The sequence below is a fragment of the Neofelis nebulosa genome, chromosome 15 (genome assembly GCF_028018385.1).
Source record: "Neofelis nebulosa isolate mNeoNeb1 chromosome 15, mNeoNeb1.pri, whole genome shotgun sequence".
NCBI classification, from domain to species: Eukaryota; Metazoa; Chordata; class Mammalia; order Carnivora; family Felidae; genus Neofelis; species Neofelis nebulosa.
Genome location: NC_080796.1, coordinates 50,865,785 through 50,881,184, shown reverse-complemented (window position 1 = coordinate 50,881,184; position 15,400 = coordinate 50,865,785). Strand labels below are relative to the sequence as shown.

At 42.1% G+C, this 15,400-nt stretch overlaps 1 protein-coding gene across 7 annotated transcripts in view; it reads right to left on the bottom strand.

Annotated features, from left to right (window-relative positions):
- The window catches only part of SRGAP2 (SLIT-ROBO Rho GTPase activating protein 2), a 235,114-nt gene that overhangs the window by 90,130 nt on the left and 129,584 nt on the right, over nt 1–15,400 (bottom strand). The window lies entirely within an intron of this gene.

Sequence of the window (15,400 nt, the reverse complement as noted above, 5' to 3'; positions counted from 1 at the left end):
ATCAATGGAAACATAGAACATGTGGCTGGCTTCTTTCACGTAGCATATTGTTTTTAAGGTCCATCCATGTTGTATCAGTACTTACTTCCTTTTTTGTGGCTGAGAAATATTCCATTGTATGGATATGCCACACTTTTTTAAATCCATTAATCATCTGATGAATATCTGGATTGTTTCCATTTTGGGGTTATTATAAATCATGCCACTATGAACATTCATGTACAAGGTTTTGTGTTGGCCTATTTTCAATTCTCTCAGGTATCTATGTAGGAAAATGGAATTGCTGGGTCATAGGGTAACTCCATGCTTAAGTTTTTGCGTAAGTCTTGTTTACATTTGTGGGGAACTGCCAAATTGTTTTCCATAGCATCTGCACCATTTTACAATCCCCCCCAGCAATATCTGAGGGTTCCAATATCTCTATATTCTTGCCAACACTTGTTCTTTTCTTATTTTTCTTTCATTATAGCCATCCCAGTGAGTATGAAGTGGTATTTCATTGTGGTCTTGATTTGCAGTTCCCTAAGGACTAACAGTGTTGAGCACCTTTTCATGTGATTGTTGGCCGTTTGTACACCTTCTTCGGAGAAATGACTATGCAAGCCCTTTGCCTTTTGCAAAATTGGGTTGTTGGTCTTTCTGTTGTTGGGTTGTAAGAGTTTTTCATATATTCTGAGTACTAGATCCTTATCAGATAGATGGTTTAAAAGTATTTTGATTCTTATTATACAGGTAGTCTTTTTTAATTTTTTGATAGTATCTTTTGAAGCACAGAAGTTTATAATTTTGATGAAGTTCAATTTATGTATTTTTTTCTTTTATTGCTTGTGTTTGGTGTCATGTCTAAGATAAGTTACCTAACCCCTTAAGGTCACAAAGATTTATGCCTATTTTCTGCTTTGGTGTCTTATCTAAGCAATGTTACCTAATCCAAGATGAAAGATTTATACCTGTTTTCTTCTAAAAGTTTAAGTTCTTACATTTACATCTTTGATCCATTTTAAGTTGTTTCTCTTTTATAATTTCCAATTTTTGTCATTTGATTTCATAAATGTATTAAACATAATTAATTTAAAGTTTGTCTGATAACCATTACAAGGATCTCCTGTGGGTATGTTGTTTTTCTTATAAGCACTGTATATATACAAAATGGTGAGTGAGAACTATTGGGCTTAGGGTGATAGTATCTTCCTCTAGAGAGGACTTAAATTTGCTTCTAGCTACTACTAGCCTAGATCACCTTAATCCAATTAGAGATTAAGATAATTTGAAGCTAGGCTTCAGTCCCTGTGAGACCCCTGAAGTCTATTTCTGGTTCACCCTCACTTCCAAACTGCATCCCTGTGGGGTCTAAAAGCTTGAAGAAGTCTACCAGCCTCCCAACCCCCCCGCCTCCCATCCTTGGTCCTACATTCCAGTTTTTGTCCTGTTAGCCCTACAAGGCTATTAAAAGCTCTGCTTGGCTTCTTAGCTCTCAGTGATCTTTTCTAGAATAGCAGATGCCTCCTGGGGATAAACGGCTCCAAAGGAGCAGAAGGTTGGTCTGAATTACCTAAGCTGCCATTTCTAGAAGTTCAATCCAAAGTCTGGATTTTGACGATAAAGATTATGTTATGGTTAAATGTTACCCTCCCCAGGTCCAGTGCAATGTTGGATACCTAATAAGTACTAAAATATGTTTTGTTTGAAAGAATGAATTGATATTGGTAAAAGAGAAGGATTATCATATTTATGTCTTAAAGTTATTCATTTCCCAAGACACGGTAACCAAAATATTCTGGTAAAACAAAAGAGAAGCAAGCCTGAGGTTTTCAATATGGTTCCTCATTACTTCCTTAGGGGCTTTTCAAAAACCACAGTCCATCAAAGGGCAGCAGGGGGCTGAATCTACCTAACATAAAGGGGATCTATGAAATTAGTTGTAGTGGTTGAGAATCCAGATTCAAATCTCAGGCATTCTCTGGTAACCCAGAGTCCACAAAATGGAGAAACCCCACACTAAGTTCTAAAAATGAGCACATATAATGGGCCATTTGGGGGTATGAGGAAGGTTTGGGCATCTAGTTCCTGGGACATATGTGAAAATGTCAGCTTCACTAGCTATCCCAAATTCCTTAGCACCACACTGGCCTTTCCCTTGTGAAATCAGCATAAAAACAGAAAGAAGTAATCCCTAACTTCTAATTTTCTCTCCAATAAGTGGCCATAAGTTGATGACTTTTCCTTCATGATACGTCTGATAACTGTCCCCTTTTCAACACTCCTGGCATTGCTACCACATCGCAGGCCCTTATTCCCCTGCTCCTGGATTAGAGGCCCAGTCTTTCTGAAGAGCTGCTCTATTACATCATTTGCTTATGAATCAACCTTCCATGGTTCCCAAATGTTCTCCAAATGAAGTTCAAACTCCTTGGTTGGGCATCCAGGGCTCTTTTCAGCTTTGTTTCAGCTACTCTCTTCATAAATACTCTGATTTAGCCAAACTGTTACACTCACCACCTTCTGAAGAAGCCTCACTCATTCCTGGGCTCTCTTTTGTCTTGAAGTAGTTCCTTCCATGTGGAAGGTTCTTCCACCCTGCTCTCCCCACACTCACAAATGTCTCCTTTTCCATCTCTAATTATGATCATTTTCATTCACTAAAAACCCAGCTCAAATGTCACCTCTCTACTTTCTGCATAGGAAGCATTTAGGACTGTCTGATACGGGGTAAATCTTCAATATATATATTTTTGAAAAATGAGTGTGTGTGGTTGCAGGGGGGGAGGGATAAAATTTTCAATCAATGATGATATGGAAATTGCATATCTATTTTTTTAAGTTTATTTATTTTGAGAGGGGGGAGGGGCAGAGAGAGAGAGAGAGAGGGAAAGAAGAATCCCAAGCAGGCTCCACTCTGCCATCATAGAGCCCAATGAGGGGCTTGAACTCACAGTGAGATCATAACCTGATCCCAAATCAAGAGTCAGATGCTTAACCGACTGAACTACCCAGGCGCCCCTATTATTTTTAACTAAACTGTGCCCTACATCACACTATATATAAAAAATGGTTTTATGGGGATGGCTTTGGACCATGATATGAAAGACAAAACTATGACTTTTAGAAGATGATACAATGGAATATCTTCAAGACCTTAGGGTAGGAAAGGCTTTCTTCAACGTGATAGAAAAAGCACTGACCATAAAAGAAAATGGGTTCAACCACAGTAAAATTAAGAACTTTTACTAACCAATAGAAAATATTTATAAAAATAGACAAGTCACAGTGTAAGAGAACATGTGCTTAACACATATAATCAGTAAGATAACTAATATTCAGGATCGGTACTTCACAAGAGAATATATCTACATGCTCAGTAAAAATAAGTAAAGGCCCTCACACTCATTAGTAATCAGAAAATGCACATTAAAGCCAATATGATAATAGCTTATATTAAAAGTTAAAAATAAAACTACAGTTAAAGTGAAAAATTTGACCATATTAAATGTTGGCAAGGCTGTAGAAAAATGAACTCCTCATACATTGTTGGTGGGGGTACAAATGACTAATATCGTTTCGGAAAACAGTTTGGCATGAAATCGTAAAGGAGATTTCACCCTGCAATTCCGCTACTAGGTATATTCCCTGGAAATCTGGCCATGTGTATGCCAGTGCGCACAGATGAGAATGTTCACAGTGGCATAGTTTGCTTTAGTCCCACACTCCAAGCAACCCAAATGCCCACTGATAACAAAATTCACACTGATAAGTAAATTGTGGTGAATTAATAAATGGGCCCCTAAAGCAATGAAAAGAAACAAGGCAGAGCTAGATGCATCAGCGTGGGCGGAGCTCACAAACCGTGGCAAACAGAAGCGGTGAGACTTGCAAAATTAAACCACGCTGTTTAGAGATGAATATCTAGAAGATGTAATTTAAGAAAAGCAAGGGAGTAATTATCACAAAATTAGGACAGTGGAGGAAACAGAGTTGTAACTGTAGGGAGTATTGCAAGGAGTCCAGAGGTGCTGATAAGGATCTCTGTACCTGCTTGTGTGAGTGGTTGCTTGTGTGTTTGTTTGCCTTATTATACATACATATTTTAAATACTTTTCAAGTTTTTGAAACTGAAAAAAAGAAGATTTTTTTCATGTTTTTTCAATCCATGATTGACCGGTGACATCTATCACAAATGCAGGAATAAGGTTTTTGCATTGGTTCACAGGTCTTCCTTGAACAACCGAGCTGGATATGAGCTCTTCCTCTGCTGCCTGTACTATATTCTGTAGCAATTATTATCCGTGGAACACCGTCTATCTATTATTTATGGTACACTTATCATAGCCACATTGTCTTGATTAGAACTATTTATGCAAACATCTTCCCCCCTTTCAACTATAGCATAAGCTTCCGAAGGATCTGGACTGTATCGTGTAGCTAGTAATTAATAAAAATAGTCATTATAGCTTACCTTTACCTAGTGCTCACTGTGCACTAGCCATTTACAGGCATAACTGTACTTAATCTTGGTAATAACTCAATGTGTTATTATTATCTCCATTTCAGGGATGCTCAGGCTTAAAGAGGTTAAGCAATTTGTCCAAAGGGACAGCTATCAAATGCAAGAGTTAGAATTTGAACGCACAAACTCCTATTCAATGCTATTTTGTTTTCTCATCTTTTTAAAAAAATTTTTTTAATGTTTATTTATTTTTTGAGAGAGAGAGACAGAGCGCAAGAGGGGGAGGGGCAGAGAGAGGGAGACACAGAATCCGAAGCAGGCTCCAGGCTCCGAGCTGCCAGCACAGAGCCCGATGTGGGGCCCAAACCCACAAACTGAATCATGAGATCATGACCCGAGCCGAAGTCAGACGCCCAACCCGCTGAGCCACCCAGGCGCCCCTATCTTCTCCTCATCTTGTACAAGGCCTTGCATGCTGTAAACACCCAATAATTATTAATTGGGTGAAAACGAGAGAATGAAAGGCCATAAAGTTTCACAGCAAGGAAGAGAGGAACAGTACAAAAGCATGTTGAAATCTTCAGGTGTATACTACTGAAAAGGTTGAGACTCCATCTATTAAAAGGAGAATCATGTATGTAGGGCTATAAAAATGAGCTTCCAGGATACTTTGGTTATAGGGAGTGAGTCCGAAACTTAACCAGCTTCTAAATCCATCCGGCTGTATTTGGATAGCTGGCAGTTCAAAGGGCAAATGGCAAACGCACGTCTCATGAAGCACCCTGGCCGCGGTGCAAATGGAACTGAGCCAGGGGTTACCGATCACCGCTCTCCCACTGATGTGGTGGCCTGGGTGGAAGCCTTCAATGGCCCATCTGTTCTCACTTTGGTCTTGGGACTTTAGGATGCATGGGATGAGGATAGTGGTGAATGACAAGGGTGAGCACTGTCTTGGGGGCACTGCCCTACAGAGTTCAGGCACCAATCTTCTTGGGGAGCCCCAAAGAAGGGAGTAGAAAGAGGCGTTAAGACAATGGATGCTTTCAGGAGCTCCCTTAGTGCCCAGTGGAGAAAGGGGAAGCAGAGGGAAGGTTCAAACACCCAAGGGAGAGGAAGGCACTTTTTGATCCAATCCAAAAGCAAGAACCATGATCAAAGAATCACTTGCCGTAGCTGAAGAAAAAAGAAAGTGACAGTGGGTCTTCCTGCTCCTGCCTTCCGGCCTTTCCATGCTGGGCTGCCTCTCCATTGGAGATGAAGAGTGTGGCTGCAGGCTGGCCTCTCCCCTGATCGTCCCCAGCCCCCAGCTCCTGGGGACAATTGAGCTGTGTCTCTGGCATGTGTGGAACTGCAGGTCATGGCCATATTTAACGAGAACATTCATTCTCCACAGGCACTACGGGGCTCCTCAAAACGCCCTTTGTGTCACTGTGCCTTTCTCTCCACAGCACCCGCCCCCCCCCCCAACCACCACACACACTAATTTAATCAAGATGTCCTAGCTTGTAGATGGAGTGGACTCGTCAGTTCCGCATTCTTTGTGGCATTAGAGCTTTGGAGCAAAATATGTAGGGCTGAAGCCAGCAGGTTGAGGAGATGGGGTCAGGGTCTCCAAGCCAGAGCATGTTAACTTTTTGTGTAAACCCAACGCATAAAGAGTGCACTAAGTTTGTGATATGCCCCTATAATTTTTATTTAACTCTAAATATTCTGAAGAGGTTGAGAAATGTTTTCTTAGGCAAGTACACAGACATTCAGAAGCAAAAGGAAAAAAAAAAAAAGGAAAGCAAAAGAAAAAAAAGAATGTATTCATCAGCACTGTTTCTAGAATGCAGAACTAGAAAAGAGAGCTTTGTCACAATTATGCCTGCTCCTTTTCTCCAGTCTCTCTTCCATTCACCCATAATTTTGTAAAATCGGAAAACTCTGTCTTATCTAGGAACCATATTTTAATTCAGATTTGCTTCTCTAGACCACAGCCAATATCCAGAGAATCTCAAAATTGTGGTGGAGAATTAAAGCAGTAAGAAAAACAAACAAAGAAGCCATCTGGAGCCCTGGGTCCTCACCCAAGTTACCTGATCCCCAGGCTCATGGTCTTTTCCTTTGCTGTGGTGTCTCTCAAAGAGGGCATCCCTGCTTGCTGCTATAACTTTCTGAGTTAATTTATGAATGTCCAGCTGAACCTCTGAAGCCAGAGTCTTGTAGGCCAGAAGGACTCAAGTCTATTCAAGGAAGGCCGAGGCAGGGCATCTCAGACAATCCTATCTGATTAGGATACGTGTTGAAATTCCTCTCGTCAGCCTCAGATCCATTTTGCCGCAACCTCCCGCCTGGGATATATAACCCATTCCCTCCATTATCTGCTTGCCAGTTTAACTGGCGCACATCACCATGGACAGAAATGTAGTCAAAGTGCTATTGTTTCATGATGCATGAGGGGCTTTGTAGAAACCTAGCAAGGAGGCCTCCAGACTATAAGGGGGGTCAGGGGGGAGAGGCGTGTCACCTTCATAGTTTTTGGAGCAAAAAGAACTTTGAGCTCGATTCCATCTCCTCCTGCCTGGGTGAAGTAGGCAACTGGCCTGGGGTCAGGACAACCCTAAATGCTTAGGCTAATCCCAGAGTCCTCATCTCATTCTACAAATGAGCTTACCCAATAAGCTCCTAGTCAAAAAACTACACAGCTTTCCAGCTCCCTTACAAAGCTGTACTAAAAAAAAGTTTACTACTCCCTAGTAAATAAGCATCTCTCCTATGCTGCTTCTCAAGGTAAGAACTGAGTGTCTGCCCTTTCCCCCTCCCTCTCTTGGCCGACTTGCATATTCTCTTTTCTGGAAAAGCTGATAAAAAATGCTTCCCTGATCCTGTCACATCAGGAGACTACAGCCTATAGCCCTAGGTTTTGTGTGAGGGTAGAGAGCATTTAATCAGCGCTTGCTAAAATGAACTGAATCACCAGGGAGCAGCACCACAGTGCCTTATTTCATTCAGCTTGAACCTGAACAAGGTGTGACTTTCAGCCTGGCCTAACCGAGACACCTGACTGCACCGTGCAGTCAGGAATGTGCAGCTAGAATACACTAATCTGCAGTGAGAAGGCCAGATTTCCTACCTACAAGACTTCTGATCCAGAGAGAGTAGGAGCCTGGCTTTCCTCCAGGGCTGGTGGGAAAATGAGGCAGAACTCTGTATAGCCCCGAGCTACGTAGCGTCAGGCCAGAGGCAACAAGCTCACATCAGGTGCTTACATCTAACCTGGGGAGGAAACCCATCCCGAGTGTCAGAAATCATCTGCTCTGATTACAACACCCTTTTTAATCTTCCTTGCCCAGGAGAGGATATGCGCTGATAACTTCAATAATGCCAGCAGGTACAATTAATTTCCATTCCTGCTCTTCATATACTGTTATGTGAAGGGGACTGGAAGGGCAAAATTCAGCCCCACTGGGGCTGCAGCCTGCAGCTCGGAAACAGGCAGACTGATCAGAATCAGCACGGCAAACCTCACCCTGTGTTTCATCAGAGGGACCAGTGCTAACCTACAAGTGCTCAAGAGACCTGCATGGCCTTCAGGGCAAGGCTAATTCTTTTGTGGTTGGGTAACAGTGACTACAGAATTAAATTAAATTAAATTTAAAAGCCCAGGCAGGATTTGATAGGGGTCTAATGGACATAGTAATTAAGCAAGATTTAATCAAAAGGATACAGACATATTTTATGTTGTTTCAAAAAGGAATACCTATTTTATTGGTCCTTGTGTTCTGCATTTAATATATCCCTAATGCAAAGTTTTTTTATGACCCTATCAAAAGTTTTTTTTTTAACTAAAAACTTGCTAAAATCAACTAGAAAAGGCTACCTAGACTTATGTGACATTTCTCTTCCAAAGCAGTTTCATATCCTTTGTCACTGTTACCCTCACACCATTTCTAGAAGGCCAAGTGAGCATGAAGGATGCTTTCTCATTCCATTTACAGACGGGCCCACAGAGGTCTGGGGGGGTCAGTTTCTTGTATAAGGCTCACAAGACGGTAATGCTAGAGTTGGCAGAGATTTTTTTTTTAAACTCCCCGTCTTAGGCTTATGCTATTTATTATATTCCTTCTCACCATTAGCTGAAAGGATAAGAAAAATGCTCAGAACCTCAATGGAGGTTCTACTGAGGACAACAGAGTCCCCCAAGGTTCCAAAACCCAAGTCTAATGGCATCTGCTCAGCTCCTGTTCTTCCTGACCTCTCCGGAGTGCCTTTCGGGGAGCCAGCTTCTTCTCAGCCATGTGACTCATTTTCCTGTTGCCCATTTTAATTTGCTCTTACGTCCTCTTTGCTGGTTCTCCGTCTTTTCTCTAGGCTTCAACTGCCCTCTTCTCTGAATACTCACTTTCATGGCTTCAACTATCGACTTTGTACGTGGTCAGTGTTCAGATCCCCCTTCCAGCCCTAATCTTCACTACATCTCTGTGCCGTGTGTGGCGCTGAACCAAGGAGGGCTGGGGTCATGTCCTGGAAAGAGCACTGACTGGAGGTTAGAAGACCTGGTAGGTTTGGCCCCAGCTCTCCTACTGCCAACCTGGGTGACCTAACACAAGTCACGACTTGCTGGCTCTTCGATTCTTCACTAATCACAGAGCAGGATGAGAGCCAGTGGCTCTTTCACATAGTTTCCCCAATAAATGGCAACTCCAACTTCTGATGGCTCAGATCAAAATGCTTACAGTCACCTTTTTTTAAAGAATTAATTTATTTATTTTGAGAGAGACAGAGAAGAGAGAGGGGGGAGAGTGGGGGAGGGGCAGAGAAAGAATCCCCAAAAGGCTCCGTGCTGTCAGAGCAGAGCCCCACTCGGGGCTCGATCCCACGAACCATGATCATGACCTGAGCTGAAATCAAGAGTTGGACACTTAATCAACTGAGCCACCCAGGTGCTCATCTTAGATGTCTCTTTTTATCGCACGCACATTCAATTCAGCAACAAATACTAATGGCTCCATCTTCAAAACACATCCCAGAGTGTGACCACTTCTCACAATCTCTGCATCCACCACCCCGTTCCAATCTGCCATCATCTCCTGCCTGAGTTTACAGAAGTCTTCTCAGCAACCCTTCCTATTCTGTTCCCACCTTGCTCCTCCTTCAGTCTTAACACAGAAGCCAGAAAAATCCTACTGAAGCAAGAATCAGATTGTATCACTCCTTTGTTCCAAATCCTCTCATGGCTCGTGGCCTCCAAGGCCATTCCGGATGCAGCCTGCCCCCAACCCCCAACCACATCTGCCACTCTTCCTCTTCCCTCCTGTGCACAAGGCCCTGATGCTTCTCTGACCAAATAAGCACACTCCCATCTCATGGCCTTAGACATGCTGGTTCCTCTGCCTGAAAGACCTTCCTGGGGGAGTAAAATCCCTAATTTCCTTTAAGAATCAGTTCAAATGCCAACTTGTCAGTGAGATCTTCCCTGACACCCCCCCACCCCCCGCCATATAAAATAGCAATACTCCCACCACCTCTATCCTCCTTCCCCTGTTTTATTTTATCACCATCCAGCATATTATACATTTACTGCTTCATTTGTATATTGTGTGTTTCTCCTACTAGAGCACAGGCAATCGAGACTTTTTCTGTTCTGTTATCTGCTGTATTACAGGGCTTACCACTGTGCCAGAAACATGGGAGGCACACTGTCAATATTTATGGAATGACCAAATGAACTTTGAGTCCTCTCTAACATTTACCTCCTCCTACCTCATGTCAGGTTACTTTCCCCTATCTAGAATGTCTTTGTTGTGTCTTTTAGTAGGTCCCATTCTTTGAGTTCCCACTGCCGTGAGCCAAGAATTGGTTTCCATTATCCCTCCGAACTACTGTAGTAGGCCTCCAGATAGTTTCTTCCACCCTAAACCACACTGAACACCACTGCCAATGTCACCGTTGATCATGATTTTCAGTATTTCATTGCCCTACCTAAAATGAACAACGGCTCTCTTTGTCCTGTAGCTGGACCACCTTGAGCGGGCTTTCAAAGCACTCAGGGTCCAAGCTCATCCCACCTACCTCTCCCATCACTGGCCAACAGGAAGCTTCTGTTGCTGTCTTATGGGGAACGTCTCTAATGGGGACAAAGAGGTAGGAGAGGAAGTTGGCACCAGATAATATGGAAATATTCAAAAGGTATTTCCATAGGATAAGAAATAGATAATGAAGAATTCTGGCACCATGTAATTAAAAGAACATCAGCCCAACTCTTTCCCTTCCGTGAAGCTTGCCCGATCACCTCTCATGAATCTGTTCCTTTTCCAAGCTTCTATAGACAACTCATTATCTGCATCCCTCATTAAATTGGTGTCTTAAGTTGCAACCTGCTTCAAGAGTCTTTGCCTGTCCATCCAACTGAAATATAAAAAAATCCAAGAATTTGAAGCATGTCTTAAGCTTGCTCTGCAGTACTTTTATAGTGGCAAGTTGAATACTGAGCGATTATACACAATCAAATAGTAGTTATTAAATTGAACTGAAAAAACAGGTAGTGGTACTTGTGCTCCTGAATTTGAATAAAGCACTGCCCTTTTCTTTTAAGGGTCCTGAAAGAAGAGTCAGGTGGGCTATGTAGTTTTCCTGCCTGAGAATTCAAAGGCCCAGAAAGGCCACTGACTCAGAGGGCTGTGAAAAGAGAAGGCTTTTTTTTCTACTCTCCACCCTCAAAATGAACATCAAAAAGAAAACAAGGTCATGGGAAGAGGCAAGGCAGGAAAGGATGCAATGCTTATGTGGGCAGAAGGACTGGATTATCTTGGCTTTGGCAAGAAGATGATTAAAGCTAGAGAATGGGTCTCCCAGTTTGCCCTCTTTATTTCCTCCCTACCCTATATGAGAACACACTGCTGAAAAAGATTAGCTGAGAGACAAAGACCACCCGGGTGGGGAGAAGGCACAGGGGCACACTCTCCTACGTGAGCATAACCAAGCTCCACAGAGCACTTTCCTTTCCTTTCCTTTCCTTTCCTTTCCTTTCCTTTCCTTTCCTTTCCTTTCCTTTCCTTTTCTTCTTTTCTTTTCCTTAACTTTAACTGAGGAATAATTGGCAAATAAAATTATACACATTTATTTTTTTATTTTTTTTTTTTATTTTTAAAAAAAATTTTTTTTTTCAACATTTTTAAATTTATTTTTGGGACAGAGAGAGACAGAGCATGAACGGGGGAGGGGCAGAGAGAGAGGGAGACACAGAATCGGAAACAGGCTCCAGGCTCCGAGCCATCAGCCCAGAGCCTGACGCGGGGCTCGAACTCACGGACCGCGAGATCGTGACCTGGCTGAAGTCGGACGCTTAACCGACTGCGCCACCCAGGCGCCCCAATTATACACATTTAAAGTGTACAACATGATGATCTGATGCACATATACACGTGGAATGATGGCCGAGATCAAAATAATTAACACATTCATCACCTCCCATAGTTAGCTCTTTGGCGATGTGTGTATGGGTGGTGAGAATACTCAAGATCTACTCTCAGCAACTTTCAAGTGCATTATACCGTGTCATTAACTGTATGCCATACATTAGATCCCCAGCACTTATTCTTACAGCTAAAAATTTGTGCCCTTTGACCCGTATCACTCCATTTCACCCTCCCTGAACCCCTGGCAACCACCATTATATTCTGTTTCTATGAAATTGGATTAAAAAAAAATTTTTTTTACATGTAAGTATTACCATGCAGTGTTTGTCTTTCAGTTAGGATACTGCCCTTCAGATTCCTCCATGTTGTCACAAATGGCAGGATTTCCTGCTTTTTTTATGACTGAATAATATTCCATTGGACGCGCACGCGTGCGTGGGCGCACGCACACACACACACACACACACACACACCACGTTTGCTTTACGCGTTCATCTGTTGAAGGACATTTCGATTGTCTCCATATCTTGGCCATTGGGAATAACGCTGCAGTGAACATGGGGTGCAGATATCTTTTTGGATACTGATTTCAATTTCTTCAAATATAGACCCAGGAATGGAAGTGCTGGGTCGTATGGTAGCTCAATTTATAATTTTCTGAGCAACCGCCATACTGTTTTCCGTAGTGTGGTTGTACCAATTTACATGCAAACAAACAGCATATGAGGATTCCCTTCTGTCCACATCCTCACCAAAATTCGTTATCTCTCGTCTTTTTGACCATGGCAGAGCACTTTCTTCCCAGGTTCTACTGACTCTTATGACATGCCAGGAAGCCAGAGTGAGGCTATGAGCAATTTCCTGCACTGTGGAGATGAGGAAACTGTAACCCTGCACAGCGAAAGTACTCCACTGTGCCGCCGGGGGCTCAGGCACAGCTCTGAGGTTTAGATTCCCAGCTGAGCTTAGAGACAATGAGGAAGATATAAAAGGAAGAAAAAATAGGGGGGAAACCCTCTTCCTTGCCTCACATCAGAAGTAGGGTATTTCCAAATGAGAACACAGATGAAACTAGTCACTCTAAAAACAACTAACTTCCAAGAAGATGCCAATGAGATTCTAGATTGCTTCTGGATGTACAAGAACGTGATCCAGTAGAGTCGAAACCACCCAGCCAAAGAACCATAAGGACCTTATGAATAAGCAATGGGACAGCCACAAGATAGAATGCTGGACAGTCATCAGAAACAAGGCTTTTCAAGAAGTTGCAAAGACAGGGTCAAAATACTCACTTAAAATGTCACATGAAAAAATTACACAGAATTTAATATACAATATATTTCTAATTTTCTAAAGAAAAATGCACATAGAAAAAATATTAGAAGGGAATAACTGATTCCCAGTAATCATTTTCTTTTTATTATTTTTGTTTTCCAGATGTCTTCAAAAAACACATTATTTTTTCAATTGAAAAAAACATACGCTAAAGGGTTTTTTGGACTGCTTCAAAACTCAAAGGAAACATAAAATAAAAATTGTTATTTTTGTTACTTCTTCGCCCCGTTGCCCGGCCTCGGCAATAACTTCTTAGCTCAGCAAGTGGATGATTCAGAGAACTCTTGAAACCATAAGGGGGGATGCTCCTAGGTTCCTATCATCTCTTGAAGACAAGAATTAGTCCCAACAATTAAAATCAACCCATAACTGGAAGTTTCATGTTGACTACATATCAGGAAAAGCTAGATATAGACCCAAATGACTTCTGGAGCACAGAGTAAAGGAAGGGGGAGAGAAAAAAGAAAAAAATTAAAAAACCCCTGAGAGCTGGGCTTAAACGCAAAGAAAGGTAAGATCGAGTAGAAAATCCAAGAAAAGAGATCAGAAAAAGTCCACTATCATATGGAAAGAAGAAAATTAAAATGGAAAAACTAAAGCTGCTATCTCAAAAGTAGGAGAATTTATTCTCCCCCCCCCCCACCACTCCGCCGCCATTTTACACAAAAAATCATGCTTAGATAAGCAGGGAGAAATTCAAAGGAAAACTCTTGACAGAGATAAATAGGAGAATCAAAAGAAGCCAGTCCTTCAAGAAGGGAGGCTGAAATCAAAGATGCCCGCCTCCCCCCCCCCCACCCACCCACCCCGCCCCGTCTCTGTCTGGACAAGCCAGGCAAGATGCAGAATCAGAAGAGCACAGTGGACAGTCTGGCCCGGCAGAAGCATCTAAATGCGTGACTGCAGAATGCACGGGCCCTTAATCCCCTGCACAAGCCGTGGCCCTTTAGCTGACCAGTATAATGACTGCCACCCTGCTCCATGTGAGGCCACAGAGCACAGGATGTGAAAGAGATGATGCAGGGGAAGCACGCTGCCTAAGCCATCAATCCCAATTTTGCCCCCAACCGGTTCTATAACTTTGAGTCCATTGTTTACCCTCTCCGTCCATGTGCTTACGTAGAAGTGGAGATGATAAAACCATCTTGAAGGCTCGTTGTGATGATTAAATGGGTTAATACCTGCAAAATACTTAGCATGGTCCCTGGGCATGGCTAGCACTCATTAAGTATTAGTTATAATGACTATTTGTATTATTGCTGTGAATCTTATAACAACAACAAAAAAATTGGGACCTAGTCAGCTTTCACACCATTAATGGAATTTCTCCTGAGAGTAGTCAGTTGGTATACACTACTGTCTTTTTGTATGGTGCCTGCTGAGTTGTATTAAAAATCCTCCCCTTCTCTCAGGGAGGCATCTTGCAGTCAAGTGAAAGAGGTACGGAGATGGTAAAAAGTAATTTGGCTAGAATCATCGTTGATGTTAAAACCCTCAGATGAATGACTGAATTAACACCCAACATTTGTAAGACAGCATCACATTTAACACCAGATAATGGCCCTTTTATCATGTGAGAAGAAAAATCTAACTGCAAAACGGAGGGTTTGAACTGAGGGGCCTATGTTTGCATCACTATCAGCAGGTTAACCAGATATTAAATATTTCCTAATGTTATACCACATGAAGTACCCAACCTCACCTATTACTCACTGTAGTCAAAAATGTGTAACTTGAATAGATTTGGCCATTGGAACCAACTTCCAATTTATAGGAAATACAGGATACAGGAAGAAGTTAAGCAACACCACAAGGAAGCAACCAGACACATCTAGAAGTGAGACAATCTGCAGGACAAGTAGCCTGGTCTACTCAGCAAATCGGTGTCCTGGAAAAGGAAAGTACTAGGTTAAAAGAGACTTTAACGGACCTAAGAACCAATGTGCATTAGGTATTAGCTTGGACAAATCACTTTCAAGGACATTTTCGAGATAATTAGGGAAACGTTTACATGGCCTGGGTATTAGATGAGATGAAAATTTAGAGATGAAATGGCAAAGTGAAGATCTCGACTACAAAACAGTATGTAATACAACCTGGCTTTTCATTAGAATACCTCTGCTTCTTCTATTTTCTACCATGTACATGGTTTGAAAAGATTATCCAAAAGAATAGAGAGCAAGAGGAAGAGGGAGAGGAAAAAAGAGAAAGAAAAAAGGAG